Raw genomic sequence first — 21625 nt, forward strand, 5'->3', positions numbered from 1 at the left:
CCAAATCAGCTTTTATAGAAATAGTCAAACGGCCAGCTGGCTATCAGATTCCCTTGCTCTGGAGGAAACCTGGAAGTTTATTTTATTTATTTGGTCAAGCATGTATTTTATGACAGATACAAGTGTAAACATAATTATAAATACATATAAAGCAGGGGTCTCCAACCTTGGCAACTTTAAGCCTGGCGGACTTCAACTCCCAGAACCCCCCAGCCAGCTTTGCTTCTGGGAAAGCAAATTCTGGGAGTTGAATTCTGGGAGTTGAAGTCCTCCAGGCTTAAAGTTGCCAAGGTTGGGGAGCCTTGATGTAAAGGATACGAATAAAAAAAAAACATTAGGACAGGGATGGTAGACACTCTGGTGTGCTTATGCGCGCCCCTTACAGACCTCTTAGGAATGGGGTGAGGTCTACAGTAGACAGTCCAAGGTTAAGGTTTTGGAGATTTAGGATTAGGGTTAAATTCCGTTAAATAATAAGATTAGAATAAGAATTAGAACAGAATGGAATTCTTTATTGGTCTTTCTTTATCCTTTAAAATGTTCCGATAAAAAAACAAAAACAAAACAGAGGCACACAGAATCGCGCAACTCCTCACGCGGCTCTTACCGCGGTTTAACTGTCACGACGTTTCCGGTTTTCCCGCCCACCCCTTTCGTAGGACATTACGTAAGACGTTCCGACAGTGACGTACGACGGCGATTCTACGGCACGCCACTTGTGACCAAGATCATCACAAGCGGAGGAAGACGGCTCCCCCCTCTGGTAAGCAAAGACCAACGGTTGGCGGTTACCGCGCGTTGCAGGAAGGCCTCCGCCTGCGTCTATTATAGGAGTCAAATCTGTGGGTCTGATGGTTTTCTCAGACTTTCACCGGACCTTTTTCGTTTCCGTTGGGCTTTTTGGGCCTTTCTGCTGCCGTCGTTTCACCCCCCTCTTCCTCCTCTCCGTTAATGGGCTGGAAGGTTAAAAAAAAATTACAAGTTTTTGGCCAATCAGTACTCGTTGCCGCCACCCGAGGTTGATAAACCAATTTCTGAGTGGTTGGGCGAGGAAGGCGGGAATATAAATGCACATAGCGATTGGCTAAGGCGGCAAGATTTTTTGCCCATATTTTAAGGGGAGGGAAGAGTTCATCTCTGGAGTGCGCATGCGAGGGAATCATTACGGCTTCTGTCAGTCGTACTGCGCAGGTATTAGGCGCAACGGCTGTTCCTCGGAAGTGCGGAAAGGAAGCACCCGAGAAGCTTTTGGAGAGTTTTTAAATTGTAGTTCACTGAGACCTGACGGTGCTTTGCGCGACAAAGTTTGTTGTGCCCAGGCAGCTTTATCCGTTAGGTCTATTACAGATAGACTCCAAAAATCCGGACCGCAAAAATCGAGTCGACCATGAAATAGCAGCAAAAAGCTCAGAAAACACCAATTCTGTGCTGCTGTCTAGCAAGTTATATCTGGAAATATGTACTAGGCACAGATCTAGGCCGTTTGAATTATCTTACATCAGAAATTCAACAATTTTAAGGCTTGTGGACTTCAACTCCCAGAATTCTTCACCCATCCATGGTGTATTCTGGGAGTTGAAGTCCACAGGTCTGACCAAATTTAGAGACTCCGATCTAGAGAATAGTTAAAAATGAAGAGCTTACAGAGGTATTTCTCCATCTTGGCAACTTTAAGATGTTTTAAGAGCTTGGCAATTTTAAGATTTTGGGAGTTGAAGTCCACACACCTGAAACTTGCCAACATGGCTTAGAACAGGGGTCTCCAACCTTAGCAACTTTAAGACTTGTGGACTTCAACTCCCAAAATTCTGGGAGTTGAAGTCCACAAGTCTTAAAGTTGCCATAGTTGGAGACCCCTGGCTTAGAAGATGATGACACACACACACCTGCTAGATGGCTGTCATTCTGTCAGAATTTCTGCCAAAGTCTGTTTTATGAGTGGATCCAAAAAAGAGAAGTGGAGCCAGATGAAGGATGTGGTGTACCTCTCAACTGAATTGAAAAGTGTGCAGCGTTATGGAACATTTGGCTTGTAATAAAGACCCGTTTTCAATATTTTAAAAACATGCTCTTTTGACCCTAAATATTGGTGGCAACATTTGAATGAGCTCTGGGGCTTGCCTTGCAGACGTTTGGATTGCTTCCGATTGTGGTGCAGTAATATAATGCTAAACGATATGCAGGCACTGTGAAACCTTATAAAATCTTAATAAATTAAAGGTCAAGGAAAGATACAGTATTGGTGTCCTACATACATACATATTAGTGTTTGTGTTAAGGGCATTGCTTCCTAGATGGTACTCTTCAAAACAGCCCAAAGCATTGCTGGTACAGAATATCCCCAGACTTTTGAAGCAGCAAGATGTTCTATATTCCCTGGAATGAGTATTCTTAGCAACTTTAAGATTTTGGGAGTTGAAGTCCACACACCTGAAACTTGCCAACATGGCTTAGAACAGGGGTCTCAAACCTTAGCAACTTTAAGACTTGTGGACTTCAACTCCCAGAATTCTGGGAGTTGAAGGCCACAAGTCTTAAAGTTGCCAAGGTTGGAGACCCCTGGCTTAGAAGATGATGACACACACACCTGCTAGATGGCTGTCATTCTGTCAGAATTTCTGCCAAAGTCTGTTTTATGAGTGGATCCAAAAAAGAGAAGTGGAGCCAGATGAAGGATGTGGTGTACCTCTCAACTGAATTGAAAAGTGTGCAGCGTTATGGAACATTTGGCTTGTAATAAAGACCCGTTTTCAATATTTTAAAAACATGCTCTTTTGACCCTAAATATTGGTGGCAACATTTGAATGAGCTCTGGGGCTTGCCTTGCAGACGTTTGGATTGCTTCCGATTGTGGTGCAGTAATATAATGCTAAACGATATGCAGGCACTGTGAAACCTTATAAAATCTTAATAAATTAAAGGTCAAGGAAAGATACAGTATTGGTGTCCTACATACATACATATTAGTGTTTGTGTTAAGGGCATTGCTTCCTAGATGGTACTCTTCAAAACAGCCCAAAGCATTGCTGGTACAGAATATCCCCAGACTTTTGAAGCAGCAAGATGTTCTATATTCCCTGGAATGAGTATTCTTAGCAACTTTAAGATGTTTTAAGAGCTTGGCAATTTTAAGATTTTGGGAGTTGAAGTCCACAAGTCTTAAAGTTGCCATGGTTGGAGACCCCTGGCTTAGAAGATGATGACACACACACCTGCTAGATGGCTGTCATTCTGTCAGAATTTCTGCCAAAGTCTGTTTTATGAGTGGATCCAAAAGAGAAGTGGAGCCAGATGAAGGATGTGGTGTACCTCTCAACTGAATTGAAAAGTGTGCAGCGTTATGGAACATTTGGCTTGTAATAAAGACCCGTTTTCAATATTTTAAAAACATGCTCTTTTGACCCTAAATATTGGTGGCAACATTTGAATGAGCTCTGGGGCTTGCCTTGCAGACGCTTGGATTGCTTCCGATTGTGGTGCAGTAATATAATGCTAAACGATATGCAGGCACTGTGAAACCTTATAAAATCTTAATAAATTAAAGGTCAAGGAAAGATACAGTATTGGTGTCCTACATACATACATATTAGTGTTTGTGTTAAGGGCATTGCTTCCTAGATGGTACTCTTCAAAACAGCCCAAAGCATTGCTGGTACAGAATATCCCCAGACTTTTGAAGCAGCAAGATGTTCTATATTCCCTGGAATGAGTATTCTTAGCAACTTCCTCCAACTTGGATGCTATATAGTGGGCTTCAACTTTTGTAATCCCTTTGCCAGAAGACCAGGGGTGAAATCCAGCAGGTTCTAACAGGTTTTGGAGAACCGGTAGTGGAAATTTTGAGTAGTTTGGAGAGCCAGCAAATACCACCAGCAAATACCTCTGGCTGGCCCCCAGAGTGGGGTGGGAATGGAGATTTTGCAATATTTTTCCCTGCCACGCCCACAGAACCAGTAGGGAAAAATTTTGAATTTCACCCCTGCAGAAGACCTTTCGGTTTGGTTATCATTGCACTGTATTTTAATGGTTTCAGATTGGGGTAGTCTGAAGCAGAACAACCAGAGCAATTCCATACCTGGAGTAAAAGGTCAGATTGGTTTCAGCAGATTCTTTTATGTTACCAAAGCTTTCTGAAGCAGGAGAATCTGCAGATGTTCTTCAATGAGTTTTTCATAACTCCTATTATGATAGCAGTAGTAATTGATGATGGTCTATGAGATTAATAGTAATAATTTTCAACATCCAAATAATGAGATGTCACCAATAGTGACTGGGTATTATTAATGAAAATACTGAATATATCCATGTGGTTTTCTTGGAAACAGAATATAAATGCTTCGTCAAAGGGTGCGGAACTTGGGTGTCCTCTTGGATGGGCGGCTGTCGTTCGACGATCATTTGGCGGCCGTCTCCAGGAGGGCCTTTCACCAAGTACGCTTGGTTCGCCAGTTGCGCCCCTTCCTTGACCGGGATGCCTTATGCACGGTCACTCATGCTCTTGTCACTTCCCGTTTGGATTATTGCAATGCTCTCTACATGGGGCTGCCCTTGAAGTGCACCCGGAGGCTGCAGCTAATCCAGAATGCAGCTGCGCGGGTAATAGTGGGAGCAACTCGTTGCTCCCATGTAACACCACTCCTGTGCAGTCTGCACTGGCTTCCTGTGGTCTTTCGGGTGCGCTTTAAGATTTGGACTTCAACTCCCAGAATTCTGGGAGTTGAAGTCCACACACCTGAAACTTGCCAACATGGCTTAGAACAGGGTCTCAACCTTAGCAACTTTAAGACTTGTGGACTTCAACTCCCAGAATTCTCACCCATCCATGGTGTATTCTGGGAGTTGAAGTCCTCCAGGCTTAAAGTTGCCAAGGTTGGAGACCCCATGTATAAAAGACCTAAGACTCATGCCATTGTATAGGGGCAAAAAATAAAAGGTGCTTTTTGTATAGATTTTTGAAAATGCAGTTATGTCTAATAAAATAGTACAATATCCCATTAATATTGATGTAAGATTTTCTAATTTGCAGGGTGTCATTAAACCATAATTTCATTGAAAAACTATCCTTGTTACTGTGATTTAAAAATGTTTGTAAAATCATTTTTACAAACTGAAATTGAAAGCAGAAATAACAACGTATTTTCCTAAACATGCATTTTTCTGCTTAGGTACACATTCAGAATTGTTCTTCCTACCATACAAGAGTTTTGTTATAGGTGTTCCTTTCAAGATTAACTTTCTTGTATCCCTGGAGATGCTATCATTATCTATCAACACAATCATTTCAAGGGTAAATGAAAGCAAATAGCCATACTAGGGCAAATGATAGTTAGAAGCATTAGTCTTCTCTTTTATTTCTGACATGGTCGCACAACATCATAGCTTAAATGTTTACCAAGTATTGGTTTCATAATAATTTCTTTTCCAGTCAGTTTCACCTCATTAGCTTTAATCCACACAATACCACAAACACTCTGGGTGAATATATTCAAAACTAAACTGTTGAATATAATCACCCAGAATGGGTGTCTACATTGCAACATCTAACTTTTTTTTTTTTTTAAATGTTATCAGATTCAACTAATCCTTGATGTTATTCCTAATTGCCTAATATATGCATTGGGTCTGTGTAGGGATAAGAGCAAGAAGAACAGGAATTGTCCCCTCCGCCTAATGGGATTATCATGATGACTGGCAGAAATCTATTTTAGAGCTTGCCTGAAAACCTGTGCTACTCCTTACCTGCTTAATGCTCCATGCTTCTATTATGCAGAACAGATGTGCTTCTTTTTCTCTCTCTCTTTCTTAAGGCCTCGAGATATTCTCTCAGCATATTATTTGTGCCATGCTGCCTGTCATGCCTCAGCTTTTCGGTGGTCATGTCCAGGTCTGAAAAGTGACCAAATTTAGAGACTCCGATCTAGAGAATAGTTAAAAATGAAGAGCTTACAGAGGTATTTCTCCATTTGGGCAACTTTAAGATGTTTTAAGAGCTTGGCAATTTTAAGATTTTGGGAGTTGAAGTCCACACACCTGAAACTTGCCAACATGGCTTAGAACAGGGGTCTCCAACCTTAGCAACTTTAAGACTTGTGGACTTCAACTCCCCAGAATTCTGGGAGTTGAAGTCCACAAGTCTTAAAGTTGCCATGGTTGGAGACCCCTGGCTTAGAAGATGATGACACACACACACCTGCTAGATGGCTGTCATTCTGTCAGAATTTCTGCCAAAGTCTGTTTTATGAGTGGATCCAAAAAAGAGAAGTGGAGCCAGATGAAGGATGTGGTGTACCTCTCAACTGAATTGAAAAGTGTGCAGCGTTATGGAACATTTGGCTTGTAATAAAGACCCGTTTTCAATATTTTAAAAACATGCTCTTTTGACCCTAAATATTGGTGGCAACATTTGAATGAGCTCTGGGGCTTGCCTTGCAGACGTTTGGATTGCTTCCGATTGTGGTGCAGTAATATAATGCTAAACGATATGCAGGCACTGTGAAACCTTATAAAATCTTAATAAATTAAAGGTCAAGGAAAGATACAGTATTGGTGTCCTACATACATACATATTAGTGTTTGTGTTAAGGGCATTGCTTCCTAGATGGTGCTCTTCAAAACAGCCCAAAGCATTGCTGGTACAGAATATCCCCAGACTTTTGAAGCAGCAAGATGTTCTATATTCCCTGGAATGAGTATTCTTAGCAACTTCCTCCAACTTGGATGCTATATAGTGGGCTTCAACTTTTGTAATCCCTTTGCCAGAAGACCAGGGGTGAAATCCAGCAGGTTCTAACAGGTTTTGGAGAACCGGTAGTGGAAATTTTGAGTAGTTTGGAGAGCCAGCAAATACCACCTTTGGCTGGCCCCCAGAGTGGGGTGGGAATGGAGATTTTGCAATATTTTTCCCTGCCACGCCCACAGAACCAGTAGGGGAAAATTTTGAATTTCACCCCTGCAGAAGACCTTTCGGTTTGGTTATCATTGCACTGTATTTTAATGGTTTCAGATTGGGGTAGTCTGAAGCAGAACAACCAGAGCAATTCCATACCTGGAGTAAAAGGTCAGATTGGTTTCAGCAGATTCTTTTATGTTACCAAAGCTTTCTGAAGCAGGAGAATCTGCAGATGTTCTTCAATGAGTTTTTCATAACTCCTATTATGATAGCAGTAGTAATTGATGATGGTCTATGAGATTGATAGTAATAATTTTCAACATCCAAATAATGAGATGTCACCAATAGTGACTGGGTATTATTAATGAAAATACTGAATATATCCATGTGGTTTTCTTGGAAACAGAATATAAATGCTTCGTCAAAGGGTGTGGAACTTGGGTGTCCTCTTGGATGGGCGGCTGTCGTTCGACGATCATTTGGCGGCCGTCTCCAGGAGGGCCTTTCACCAAGTACGCTTGGTTCGCCAGTTGCGCCCCTTCCTTGACCGGGATGCCTTATGCACGGTCACTCATGCTCTTGTCACTTCCCGTTTGGATTATTGCAATGCTCTCTACATGGGGCTGCCCTTGAAGTGCACCCGGAGGCTGCAGCTAGTCCAGAATGCAGCTGCGCGGGTAATAGTGGGAGCAACTCGTTGCTCCCATGTAACACCACTCCTGTGCAGTCTGCACTGGCTTCCTGTGGTCTTTCGGGTGCGCTTTAAGATTTTGGTTACCACCTTTAAAGCGCTCCATGGCTTAGGGCCCGGGTACTTACGGGACCGCCTGCTGTTACCTTATGCCTCCCACCGACCCGTACGCTCACACAGAGAGGGCCTTCTCAGGGTGCCGTCCGCCAAGCAATGTCGGCTGGCGGCCTCCAGGTGTAGGGCCTTCTCTGTTGGAGCTCCTATGCTTTGGAACGAACTTCCCCCTGGTTTACGTCAAGTGCCTGATCTTCGGACTTTTCGCCGTGAGCTGAAAACGCACCTATTTATTCAAGCGGGACTGGCTTAAAAGTTTTATTAAATTTTTAATTGGGGCTATTTATATTTTAGGGTTTTAAATTGTTTTAAATTCTGGCCGTCTCTGTAATATGTTCGGTTTTAATCTTGTTTTAATGTGTATATTGTGGGTTTTATTTGGCTGTACACCGCCCTGAGTCCTTCGGGAGAAGGGCGGTATAAAAATCTAATAAAATAAATAAATAAATAAATATCATCCACCCTGATTTTGACTTCCCAATATAAGTCAGGACTTTAAAAAAAAAGTGCTTGGGAAGAGCTAAGAGTTTGATGTCGATTTACATCCTAAATAAAAATGGATGTAGTTTTGCACAGAAGAATATTTATTATAAAATGTATAATTCCCTCATGTATGTTGTTTGTATAATGGTAAAGATTTGCCTTAAGGTTTGTGCAGTACTCAATTTTTCTGGAAAAATTAATTCTTTGGAGTACACAGGAATGTTCACATAATACCTACTAGAAACTTCTTATAGCTGATTGAGATTCTATGGCTGCAACAAACTATTCTGGGGGGTAAGAATTTGCTGACAGGTGTTGTGTGTATATTTCAAAGCACCTTTTTGTCTTTGAATCCAAAATACTACATAATCCCAATCTCTGTATTTGTACTCTGTAAAAATAGCCATACATACTTTTATTTATTGGCGTGATGCATCCAACTTGCTGCATGTTTTGTTATGCACTCCAGTGAGGGAATCTACTTGGATGTCTGTGTGAAAATGTGTTTTACTTTAGAGATATTAGTACTTGTGCTTTAAATGTATGTGATTTAGTGACGTTCCCTAGCTGTGTAAAACATTATATTATTTATATTTTCTGGGGCAGGAAGATCTTGCTGCAGTGACTCATGCTTAGACTACTGCAATGTGCTCTATATGCGGCTGCCTTTGAAGCTGCAGTTGGCACAGTTTGCAGTGGCCCTTCTGCTGACTGAGGTTTACTCATAGAAGCACGTTACGCCAGTACTACAGGCCTTGCACTGGTTGCCAGCAAGCTTCCTGGTGAAGTGTAAAGTGCTGGAACTAACCCCCAAAATGCTACATGGTTTGGCACCTAGTTATGTACAGGATGTCATCCTCTCATTGGAATTGGCCTGGCCAGTTTGGGAGAAACTACCAGCACTGCCAAACTTCATGGAGGTGAGGGGGACTGAGACTAAACAACACTGCTTTTAGGTTGCCGTGCCTATTATTTGGAATGACAGTTATACAAAGATAACCTTAGTGAAGGAGTGCAAGAACTGTTAACTGCTAAATGGCAACTTATCCTAGGAAAGGAGAAAGTATGAGAAATTCAACTCTGCTTACATTCTGCTTAGTATACTAGGAGGTAGAAGGATATTCTGGCAGGCTTTTGAGAGTCTGGTATTATACCCCACATCAGTAAAGTGACATTCTCAAAATCCTTGTTCTTCTCTTTCCTCACTTGGCCTGCCTCAAAGAGTTGGACAGCAGCTTAAAACAGAACTATGCAGAGAGGGCATTTGGGCCTTGATTCCATCTTGGTTTGTTTATAGTTTTGTTTAGTTAAGTTTAGTTTACTCTGTATTGATTACTTTGTAGATCTCTTCTTTGTATACTTTATTGTATAATTTTTAATGTATCTCGCCTATAAACTGTTTAAAATCCTTAGGAATTTGGCATTCTGTAAATATAATAATAATAATGGTTGTGGTTTCAAGTAGCCAGATAGTTCAGGTAACAAACAACATCGAGCTTTTAGCGCAGGATTGAGGCATTCTTCTTATTTTAAACCAGTTGCAAATGTCTTGTACTTTAACTTTGGGTATATTTTATCCATGGTTAAATCTTAATGATACATATTGCACAAGGATAAACATAATGAAAGTTTATTAGGCTACTTTATGAAAAAATTAGGTTTCCCAATCTGGGCATAACTCAATGCTGGGATTTTAATACCCAGAATTCCTCAGCCAGCATGGCTTTAATTAATTTGAAATGTATTTAATAACTCTGGCATGTATGTATACATTATATGTCCATGTAGATCTGTTGACAACAATACAGAAGTGGTTTGCCTTCATCTTCTGGAAATTTTTTATTTACTGACTTTGCAAACTAGAATATAACCCTGCATTTCCTGTGATATCCTATCTAAGCGTTCAGTTTACTGAGGCTTAAATTGGGCGAACAGATTTAGTTGCTACATCTTTGTATTCTTTCTTATACTTGTGAAGTAATTAGGTGAGTGATCTATTTTATTTTATTTATTTTATTTATTTATTTTTCAAATTTATATACCGCCCTATCTCCCTAAGGACTCAGGGCGGTTCACAGGCAGTTAAAATACATATAAATACAAATTAAAAAACAACAATTAAAAAACTTATTCTATCGCCGAGTTTAAAAAAATCTATACAGTTTTCTGCTACAAATTCATTAGGAATAAAACTGTATATAGAGTTGGACTGCACCAGGAGGATGCATTTAGTCTATCATTAAAGTAGGGCAGTTGCTGTGGATGTTCCTTGTTTTGGAAAGAAGCATTTCGTTAAAAATGGTCCAGAAATTGTTTAATTTAGAACATATTTTTCTGCATGGAAATATTACCAAACATCCATCCAAAGGAGAACGTGTTCCTCCTTTTTGTCCTCACGTCCTGCACCCAAATAGTATCTGATCTGAGTAGCTACAAACTGTCTCTTCCTGAACAGCTTTTTTCCAGAGCTGGTCCAACCACAGAAAGAATTAACAAACAAACGAACAGTTAAAAATTACAGAAAAAGAATAAAATTAGCTTATACCATAATATGTTTACAATTGCAATGAAGGTAATGTTATCCAATTATAAAAGCCTAAACTTATGTCATCTTAATTGTATCCATATAATTTATTTATTTATTTATTTATTTATTTATTTATTTATTTATTTATTTATTTATTTTATCACATTTATATACCGCCCTATCTCCCAGGGGACTCAGGGCGGTTCACAGGCAAGTAAAAAGCACATATAAATACAGACTAAAATAACAGTTAAAAAACTTATTCTACATGGCCGAATTATTAAAAGCAATATAAATAATAAAACCCATTTAAAACCAGTATAAATTTAAAATCTAATCCAGTCCTGCGCAGATGAATAAATGTGTTTTAAGCTCGCGACGGAAGGTTCGGAGGTCCGGAAGTTGACGAAGTCCTGGGAGGAGTTTGTTCCAGAGGGTGGGAGCCCCCACAGAGAAGGCCCTTCCCCTGGGTGTCGCCAGACGGCACTGCCTAGCCGACGGCACCCTGAGGAGTCTCTCTCTGTGAGAGCGCACGGGTCGGTGAGAGGTATTCGGTAGCAGTAGGCGGTCCTGTAAGTAACCCGGCCCTATGCCATGGAGCGCTTTAAAGATGGTTACCAAAACCTTGAAGCGCACCCGGAAGGCCACAGGTAGCCAGTGCAGTCTGCGCAGGATAGGTATCACACAGGAGCCACGAGGGGCTCCCTCTATCACCCGCGCAGCCGCATTCTGAACTAACTGAAGCCTCCGGATGCCCCTCAAGGGGAGCCCCATGTAGAGAGCATTGCAGTAATCCAGACGAGACGTCACGAGGGCGTGAGTGACTGTGCATAAGGCATCCCGGTCTAGAAAGGGGCGCAACTGGCGCACCAGGCGAACCTGGTAGAAAGCTCTCCTGGAGCGGCCGTCAAATGATCTTCAAAAGACAGCCGCTCATCCAGGAGGCCGCCCAAGTTCCGCCCCCCCTCCATTGGGGCCATTGACTCCCCCCCAACAGTCAGCCGTGGACTCAGCTGACTGTACCGGGATGCCGGCATCCACAGCCATTCTGTCTTGGAGGGATTAAGCTTGAGCCTGTTTCTCCCCATCCAGACCCGTCGGCTTCCAAACACCGGGACAGCACTTGATAGCTTCGTTGGGGTGGCCCGTGTGAAAGTACAGCTGGGTGTCATCAGCGTACAGCTGGTACCTCACCCCAAAGCCACTGATGATCTCACCCAACGGCTTCATATAGATGTTGAACAGAAGGGGCGAGAGAATCGACCCCTGCGGCACCCCACAAGTGAGGCGCCTCGGGGCCGACCTCTGCCCCCCTGTCAACACCGTCTGCGGCCGATCGGAGAGATAGGAGGAGAACTACCGATAAACGGTGCCTCCCACTCCCAATCCCTCCAACCGGCGCAGCAGGATACCATGGTCGATGGTATCAAAAGCCGCTGAGAGGTCTAATAGGACCAAGGCAGAGGAACAACCCCTATCCCTGGCCCTGGCCCTCCTTTACTGTCTCTAAGAGTTCAAAGTGGATTATATGGGAGTCTCTTTTCACTTTATCCTTAAAATAGTAATCCTTTGAAGTTGGTTGGTCCACAGCTATTTTCAAAGGCAAGACTAAGATATAGATGAAGCCAATCTTCCATTTATGGAGGAAGGTAAGAGTTGGTAAAACTGCTTTTGTTCCGTAGTAAGGACAGTTAAAGGATTAAAGGCCAAAATGAATATCAAGCCTTAACTCTCTCTCCACTAAAGGATTTGGGTCAGTTTCCCCATTTTTGGAGGATTTAAAAGATAATTATGTACCTGCTGTTCCTGCAACATATGGTTTCCCCTTGTCATTCATGGGGAATCCTAAAAATGCACCAAGTTTTAAAAAATGCCTCAAATATTGCCCATGTAAAGGGCCTGTCAGGAAGGGCTGTTAGCTTTTTGTCAGGCTCTAAAAGACCTGGCTGCTTGCAGGAGGCTGGAGTCCTGAAAGTGTTAGGAGCCCTATTACTTGGAGAATTACTATAATTTTTGCTTGCGTATATATACAATTTGTCAGTGCTTTTATGGTTTTAATCATTGTAATATTATTTGTTATCCAAAGTCAATTGGATTGAGATGGGCAGATATAGAAATTGAATGAATGAATGAATGAATGAACAAATAAAGTCATCACTGGCCTAGAATTTAATTCCAGGGATGTTTTTGCATATAATCTTTCTGTTTGTTGAGATTGTCAGTGGAATTCCTGTTCTATGATAAGCCACCAACAGAGATGCTTTTAGTGGCAACACCAGATTTTTTTTAAATAAACTGTTGTGTGTTGGCTAGAGCTACTAATCTGAATGGCAGCGAAGTGTTTCAAAAACTCTAATAATGCACTGATTATCTGGCTTTTTGCAGCCTAGGGCTTTGATGTGTCTTCACATGGTTTACCCATGTGATCTTACCTTACGGATCATCCCTAGGACCATGCTGTCATTTTTTTAAATCATACACTTCTTTGAATGATTTGTGCACTAAATGTTAGGTATGTCTAAGAAAGGCAAATAAAACTTTAGATAAAATTGGGGGTTTTATGTGGGGATTGTAGAGGACAAGGCTGTTGTGACCAAGGCCCAAGTAGTGATTACTAAACACAATTCAGTCCTCAACAAACTTATTTTATTAAAACGGCTGAGAATTAATTCATTCCCAGCTTAGTCCAAAACAAAATTCTTAATAACTAGTCCTTCGGCCTTATCACCAACCTTTGATGTCTTTGACAACCTGCCAAAGGGTTTTCTTGGCAAAACCCTCACAAAGTTCAAGAGATGCTGATAAGAAGCATGGAAATCAACATTGTTTTTCTACAAAGAACCCAACGGCTCATTGCTGCTTTTTTAAGCGTTATGGGAGTGGCCAATCATCTTCTGGCCTTACTCCCGAGTTGTCCATTTTTCTTCAGCTGCTCTTGCCTTCTGGCAGCTCTTCGCATACATGCACTAGGAACAGGCTCCTCCTGTTCTTCTGCCTCTCTGCTGTCTGCCTCTGGAGGCTCCGGAGTCCGTGCATCGCTCCCAGATGGCCCTGGCCCTCCTTTACTGTCTCCAAGAGTTCAAAGTGGATTATATGGGAGTCTCTTTTCACTTTATCCTTAAAATAGTAATCCTTTGAAGTCGGTTGGTCCACAGCTATTTTCAAAGGCAAGACTAAGATATAGATGAAGCCAATCTTCCATTTATGGAGGAAGGTAAGAGTTGGTAAAACTGCTTTTGTTCCGTAGTAAGGACAGTTAAAGGATTAAAGGCCAAAATGAATATCAAGCCTTAACTCTCTCTCCACTAAAGGATTTGGGTCAGTTTCCCCATTTTTGGAGGATTTAAAAGATAATTATGTACCTGCTGTTCCTGCAACATATAGTTTCCCCTTGTCATTCATGGGGAATCCTAAAAATGCACCAAGTTTTAAAAAATGCCTCAAATATTGCCCATGTAAAGGGCCTGTCAGGAAGGCCTGTTAGCTTTTTGTCAGGCTCTAAAAGACCTGGCTGCTTGCAGGAGGCTGGAGTCCTGAAAGTGTTAGGAGCCCTGTTACTTGGAGAATTACTATAATTTTTGCTTGCGTATATATACAATTTGTCAGTGCTTTTATGGTTTTAATCATTGTAATATTATTTGTTATCCAAAGTCAATTGGATTGAGATGGGCAGATATAGAAATTGAATGAATGAATGAATGAACAAATAAAGTCATCACTGGCCTAGAATTTAATTCCAGGGATGTTTTTGCATATAACTCTTTCTGTTTGTTGAGATTGTCAGTGGAATTCCTGTTCTATGATAAGCCACCAACAGAGATGCTTTTAGTGGCAACACCAGATTTTTTTTAAATAAACTGTTGTGTGTTGGCTAGAGCTACTAATCTGAATGGCAGCGAAGTGTTTCAAAAACTCTAATAATGCACTGATTATCTGGCTTTTTGCAGCCTAGGGCTTTGATGTGTCTTCACATGGTTTACCCATGTGATCTTACCTTACGGATCATCCCTAGGACCATGCTGTCATTTTTTTAAATCATACACTTCTTTGAATGATTTGTGCACTAAATGTTAGGTATGTCTAAGAAAGGCAAATAAAACTTTAGATAAAATTGGGGGTTTTATATGGGGATTGTAGAGGACAAGGCTGTTGTGACCAAGGCCCAAGTAGTGATTACTAAACACAATTCAGTCCTCAACAAACTTATTTTATTAAAACAGCTGAGAATTAATTCATTCCCAGCTTAGTCCAAAACAAAATTCTTAATAACTAGTCCTTCGGCCTTATCACCAACCTTTGATGTCTTTGACAACCTGCCAAAGGGTTTTCTTGGCAAAACCCTCACAAAGTTCAAGAGATGCTGATAAGAAGCATGGAAATCAACATTGTTTTTCTACAAAGAACCCAACGACTCATTGCTGCTTTTTTAAGCCTTATGGGAGTGGCCAATCATCTTCTGGCCTTATCCCCGAGTTGTCCATTTTTCTTCAGCTGCTCTTGCCTTCTGGCAGCTCTTCGCATACATGCACTAGGAACAGGCTCCTCCTGTTCCTCTGCCTCTCTGCTGTCTGCCTCTGGAGGCTCCGGAGTCCGTGCATCGCTCCCAGATGGCCCTGGCCCCATTTCTGCTTCTGATGCAGAGCCCTCGTCCGGGCCTTCTCCTGATTCCAGGACTGGCCCATTGTTCCCCCCAGCCTCCTCACTGTCTGACTCCATTGCCAGGTCCGCGGGCTGCTGGCGGACCACAACAAAGGCTTATGGATGCAAGGCATTGATTTTGGCAAGTTTCACTTTATTTTTCTGGCCACAAGTTCAAGGGGAAAAATGCTACTTTCTTCCCCCTTTTCAAACTTGACTGACAATTTAAAGAAGGAAGGATTTGGCGAATCTACATACATGTCTTCCTCTGGTTGGCTGAGTTGTCCTCTGTCTTGAAGTATAGGTCCATAGTGCAAATGCATAATAGTCCCATATTAAGAGGTAAGCATATTTACTAATAGTTGTGTATTACAATTGAACAGGCAAGTAAGTAGCTTGGAGTTATGGTAAATCTTCTAGTGAGAACAACATATCACCACTTCTGATGCTTATTTGAAGATTGCTTTTTGAATTTGCTTTGTGTGCACACGTTGCGCTTATGTAGTTAGCAGCAGTACTGTAAGGATCCAAATAGAAAATGACAGTTTGGTAACAAATCTTCCAAGGCTCATGAATTTTATTATTACACACATGAAACTTTTGAATTTTTGACAACTTGTTTTCTTTCTCAAGGGGAGGAATATTATAGGATAAGCATGAATTGCATGGTAGAATTCTAGAATTTAGACAAAAGGAAAACTGTGGTGCCTAGAATTTTATTCTTCTCAGCTAAGCTGTTTTGCATTCTCAGTGAATGTTCATTAATACAGTTCTCTTTAGGAACAGAATGATTTTAGAGATTGGTTGCTGATGATGGGGCAGGGAAGCATCGTTTTCAATAAACATGCATGTTTATTGGAACCTGGAGCACACCAAGAATATGGAGTGTGTGCTCCAGTTTCCAATAAACATGCATGTAAGTGGAAATATCACTGCCAAGTAATCATGATGAATCCATGATGATGGAGCAGGGAAGCATCATTTTCTGTTTTTGTTCTTTCCACATAACATGTAACATTAACCTGATGGTATGATGTCAGCAAGCGATGGGATTTTAGTTTTACTTCTCTGCATCACTATCTGCCTTTTAGTTCAGGAAAAAATATTTTTGCATAGAGTGACGAAGAGAAAGCATCCATGGCTAAGGATAAATTTGAAGCTGGTTCAGACTTAGTCCAACATGTTAACTACAACACCTCAGAGGTTTTTTATTTTGGGTTGCTTTAATGCTCCATATTAGTTATTCAGCTTATATATTTGTAAATAAAATGCGTTGTTGAAAACACAGTCTCTGCTTTCCAAACAAATGAGATCTGTGAACTGACCATATACTTTGTATAGATAGACATATCATAATGTTTCATGAGGAGGTTTAAGAGTAAATAAATAGTAGATCCAGTTGGATTAAATTATCTACCCGCTGCTTATGAGTTTCATTGAACTTGGAAAAATAATTTCCCATACCTGGAAATAATGTATACACTATTTTCCCCAAAATAAGACATTCCCTGATAATAAGCCCAATCGGGCTTTTGAGCATATGGCAATAAGGGTTCAAAAAAATATAAGACAGGGTCTTAGTTTCGGGAAAACACTGTAGGACTATATTTTTAACTAATTCAAAAAATTTAGATTTATATCTGTTGAAATTTTACAGGAGGCCCATTTTTTCTAATGTTATTCTACAGTATATGTGTTTCCATTTCTCGGCAGTGTCCTTCAATTTTACCTGATATACTGCAATAAAACAGTAGGACAGTATTAGAATAGCATAGCATAGCATAGCATAGCATAGCATAGCATAGCATAGCATAGCATTTGTTATTGGCCAAGTGTGATTGGACATACAAGGAATTTGTCTTGGTGCATATGCTCTCAGTGTACATAAAAGAAGAGCTACGTTCATCAAGTATCATAAGGTAAAACACTTAATGATAGTCATAGGCAAATAAGCAATCAGGAAACAATATCAATATAAATTGATAGGATACAAGCAACAAGGTTACGGTCATACAGTCATAAGTGGAAGGAGATGGGTGATGGGATTGTGCAGATTTGTAGTGCAGATTTAGTAAATAGTTTGACAGTGTTGAGGGAATTATTTGTTTATCAGAGTGATGGTGTTCGGAAAGAAACTTGTGTCTAGTTGTTCTGGTATGCCATACATGTTTATGGTATTTAGATTTTTATACAGGACTGAAAGCACATTATAAATGAATAAATAAACCATACAGTAAAAATGCTTGAGCTGGAGTAGACTTACATGAAGTGAATTTTCATCCCCCCCCCCCAAGAAAATGGAGTGTGTGCTCCAGTTTCCAATAAACATGCATGTAAATGGAAATATCACTGCCAAGTAATCATGATGAATCCATGGTGGAAATCAAAGGGATTTCTAAAACAAAGCCACATAGAGAATCTTCGTTTATAAAACAAGATCTTCAGTATACTTTAATTTGTCCGATCCATCAGTGCTGTAGGGATAATTTCCAGTAAAGCCAGACTTGACATAAAACAGTTAAGGGCCTTTTTCAGTTTGTGCATGGACAAACTGAATCTATATATCTGTACTTCTTCCATTTTGGGGTGACTGGTCTGAATGAAGATACTGTGATTCACAATTTTTTGAGCCATTGAAATTTCAGATGTTTAAATACTTTACTGTTCTACTTTTAACTAGCATACTTTTTTTTTTGCTGATGTCAGGTTTTCTCAGTATCTTGGCTCTTGCTGTCTTTCATTACACTTCATTTTTTCATATTTATTTTTTTCTTCTTTGTTGTACTTTCTTCCCTCTAGCTTTCTCTTAAACCTTTAAACAAAAGGATATGGTAATATATATCCTAATAGGAAAAAGGCACTGTTTAACTCAGTTGGGGTGCCACTAATTCAACTGCCAAACACAACTGCAGCACAGCATGAGTTTTAATTTTTAAATAAAATGGAAACTTTGCATTCTAAATTTAGGGCTTTATAACGTTTATATAAGAAAGCAGTATTTTTCCATGATTGCAACTCATAATAATTTATAGAATGGTATGGGTTTGATAATTATTTTATTGATTTATCTATCTATTTTAATGTTATACCCTAGTCTTCAATCAAAGCAAAATTCCCAAAACTGGCTACATAAAAAATAATCAGAACAGCCAATAAAACAATTTAAACAATTGGATTTAGAACAATTTGTTAAAAATAAATTGTCCTAAACCAAAGTTTCAAGATCTAGGCAAATAAAAATGATACCAGGCACACAGTCCTTAAAAGGCAAAACAAAACAGACAAAGAACAAAAATTCTTTGAAATTCTTTCATCAAAAATTGATGAAATTTTAATTTATTTGTGTATTATTTTTTAAAACAACACTTGTATGTGATTGTATTTGATGACAGGCAGAGAAACTAATAATGTCCTCTGTCATGAATTTTCCATGAAGGTAACCAGACTTTTTAAAATGTCTAAATCAGTCTTAAAGCTGGATTGAAATGGATTGAAATATTTAATTGTCTGCCATCCTCTAGACATCAGCCTTAGATAGAATCCATCAATCCATCCATCCGTCCGTCCATCTTGCTTGCTTGGGTGGGTGGATGGATGGATGGATGGATTCTATCTAAGGCTGATGTTTAGGGTGCAAAAATCCTACTTAGTTTAGAAATGACTTCAAAATAGCTGAGACCATGAAGTTTTACATATCCATGTATTATATTGATTAGAGGGCCCAATGGCTCAGTGGTTAAGGATGCTGAGCTTGTCATCTGGAAAGCTGACAACCTGGGCTGGAGATCCAAACACCTTATGACAGGGTGAGCTCCTGTTATTTGCCCCAGCTCCTGCCAACCCAGCAGCTCAAAACCATGCACATGTGAGGAGATAAATAGGTATTACTTTGCTGGGAAGATAACAGCATTCTCTATGCCTCGGCACATAATGCTGGCCACACAACCACAGAAGCATCTTTGGACAATGCAGGCTCCCTCGGCTAGGAAATGGAGATAAACACTGCCCCCTGGACACGACTGGGCAGGGGAAACCTTTACCTTTATCTCGATTTAGCCAGTCAAGCAAGAACTAAGTATATAGATGCTAAATTGTGAGGTCCAGGTCTCAGCAACAGAATCTGCTCTTGAAAAGAGCACCCTCTGGATGTACTTAATTCATTAAAGCAAGTAGCATCCATGCCATTGTGGGTTGAAATATCTCTAGCTTCAAAGTGGGAAATATGTTTCAATATTCTTTTAACAACAAAGATGGAGTTGTCTTTGATGGAGCTGAAATTCTTGAGCAGGAAAGTCATGATAGGAGATCCTATATATTCATGGTCTGCACACTGCAGTTTGTGTGCTACCAGAGAAATCTTAAGTCTTCTTGGCTCCTCACCATTAAAGGACTTCTGGTGATGCATTGCTCATGCATTGTGTGAATCAACATTGTGCATTGTATGAATAAACATTTTCAACATCATTTGAAAACAATAAGGACAGTGAAGCAAGCAGAAATGAACAAGGGGTAGCTTTTAACTGCATGCTTGCAAACTATTTCAGTTTCATAAATGACTTTTCGCAAATTTGCAAAGAGGCATCAATTCAGTTTCTTGACTTTGAGCTACGATTCTTTCCAGCAAAAGCAAGGCACCTACAGCTGTTCGTTTGGTTTTTTTAGATAGCAGGACACTAAAAGTAGGCAATCCCTTGGTGTAATTAAGAGGTATGAACTATTACTTTGATGACTGGTGGTGTGAAATACACTAATTGCAGCGTGGGATTGTCCACAGAATAAGACATTGTTGCTTGCTTGGATACACAGAGTCGATTCTTACTGGAAAGAATGAACTCCATGTTACCCTCCTGGCAACACTATTGTGGTTAAACCATATGCTTGGTCTTAGTTGGTATCATGGTGTAGAAACCGTGCATATTAATTCTTAAATCTATAACCAATAGATTTAAGTTTCTTGTTAAAACAAAAAAATGTTATGATAAAGATAAATTAGAGTTTGCCTCTAATTATCATTAAACAGTGTTGCCACCACAGTGACTCTTCCTATAATATACCCATGGGGTGATTAGATATCAGTGTGTGGCTACCCCACTTGAGTGTGCTAGAGGGCTGCAGTTTGTCCTTTAACCTTGCTTTCCTGATGATGAATCAAAGGGCACACAGTAGCAGTATACAAAAGTGACATTTTTTTATTTCTAACTTCACTTGTCGTCTTTCTTGTAATTTGATACGTTTGCACTGCTGTGTTTAATGATCCCTTTCCTGGCTTTGATGAATTGAAATAGCTCATTCCAAACTGGCCTATTACTCTCCATTAGTTCTTCTTTACCGGTAAGTTAAATGCATCCCCGTTTTCTCAGTTGATGTTGTCTTCTGAGTAGTGGAGGTGCCTTAGATCCAGTTTATTACCTTCATATATAAAAACACCAACTAATATTGTTACTTGCAACAATTGGCCTTTTGCTTCCTTTGCAACAGAGGTGCTGTTTTGTTTTTAAATTGCGTAAGTATTTTTGTGTCCTCCTTTGTATTGTACATTTCAGCAGGCCTAGAACTATTATAGGGCCTAGTTCTACGAATTTCAGAACCGAACACTTAAGACTGTGAATGGTGAGAACAGAAAGATAAAGGTGGAAAAGGATAGCTTTAAAAAAAAACAAAACTATCCAGATCATTCAGTCGTCTTATTTTCTTCAATGAAATATGTGAGCGCATGTATGTATGTGTGCAAACATGTTACATATAAAGGTTGGTTGATTTACAACCAGTCATTTAACAACTGTTTAAAGTTGTAGTGTGGCCTTGGAAAAAGTTACTTACACCCATCCTCAAAGTTATGACTGCAGTCATGTGATCTCATTTTGGGTGCTCGTCAACTGTTTGCATTTATGTTCCGTTGCAGTGTCCTGTGGTCACATTATCTCATTTTGCATTTTTGTTAAACATTTAACCATTTTCTGGCAAAAAAGACACCTGTTAAATAAACTGGGTTCAGACTTATGACCATGTGATTTGTTTAATGATTGTTGTGACTTCCTTAATGACCATCATAAAAAAATAGTTTTATAAAACATAAAACATACTATAGATGGGAGCAGTACAAATATTTGGGCAGAATATCTTCCCACAGGACAAGAACCATCACCGAGAACACATGCTTCTTGAGTCCTGAAAGATAACACTGCTTAATTGATGAGGCTGTAGCTGCTCTTTCAAGACAAGAAAAAACATATGGACAACATAAACGGTCCCCCAAATAGTCAGGACCTGTACTGCTAAGGGC

General features: G+C 40.1%; 1 protein-coding gene across 2 annotated transcripts in view; it reads left to right on the top strand.

Annotated features, from left to right (window-relative positions):
* Window positions 1-518: 518 nt before the first annotated feature.
* The window catches only part of ZNF407 (zinc finger protein 407), a 378474-nt gene continuing 357367 nt past the window's right edge, over window positions 519-21625 (top strand). Inside the window, exon 1 of one of the 2 annotated variants that reach the window (XM_058177856.1) lies at window positions 519-763. The gene's annotated coding sequence lies outside the window, so the exon portion shown is untranslated. The remainder of the gene's footprint in view (window positions 764-21625) is intronic. The other variant, XM_058177855.1, reaches the window with a different exon arrangement.

The sequence above is a fragment of the Ahaetulla prasina genome, chromosome 3 (genome assembly GCF_028640845.1).
Source record: "Ahaetulla prasina isolate Xishuangbanna chromosome 3, ASM2864084v1, whole genome shotgun sequence".
In the NCBI taxonomy this organism is placed as follows: domain Eukaryota; kingdom Metazoa; phylum Chordata; class Lepidosauria; order Squamata; family Colubridae; genus Ahaetulla; species Ahaetulla prasina.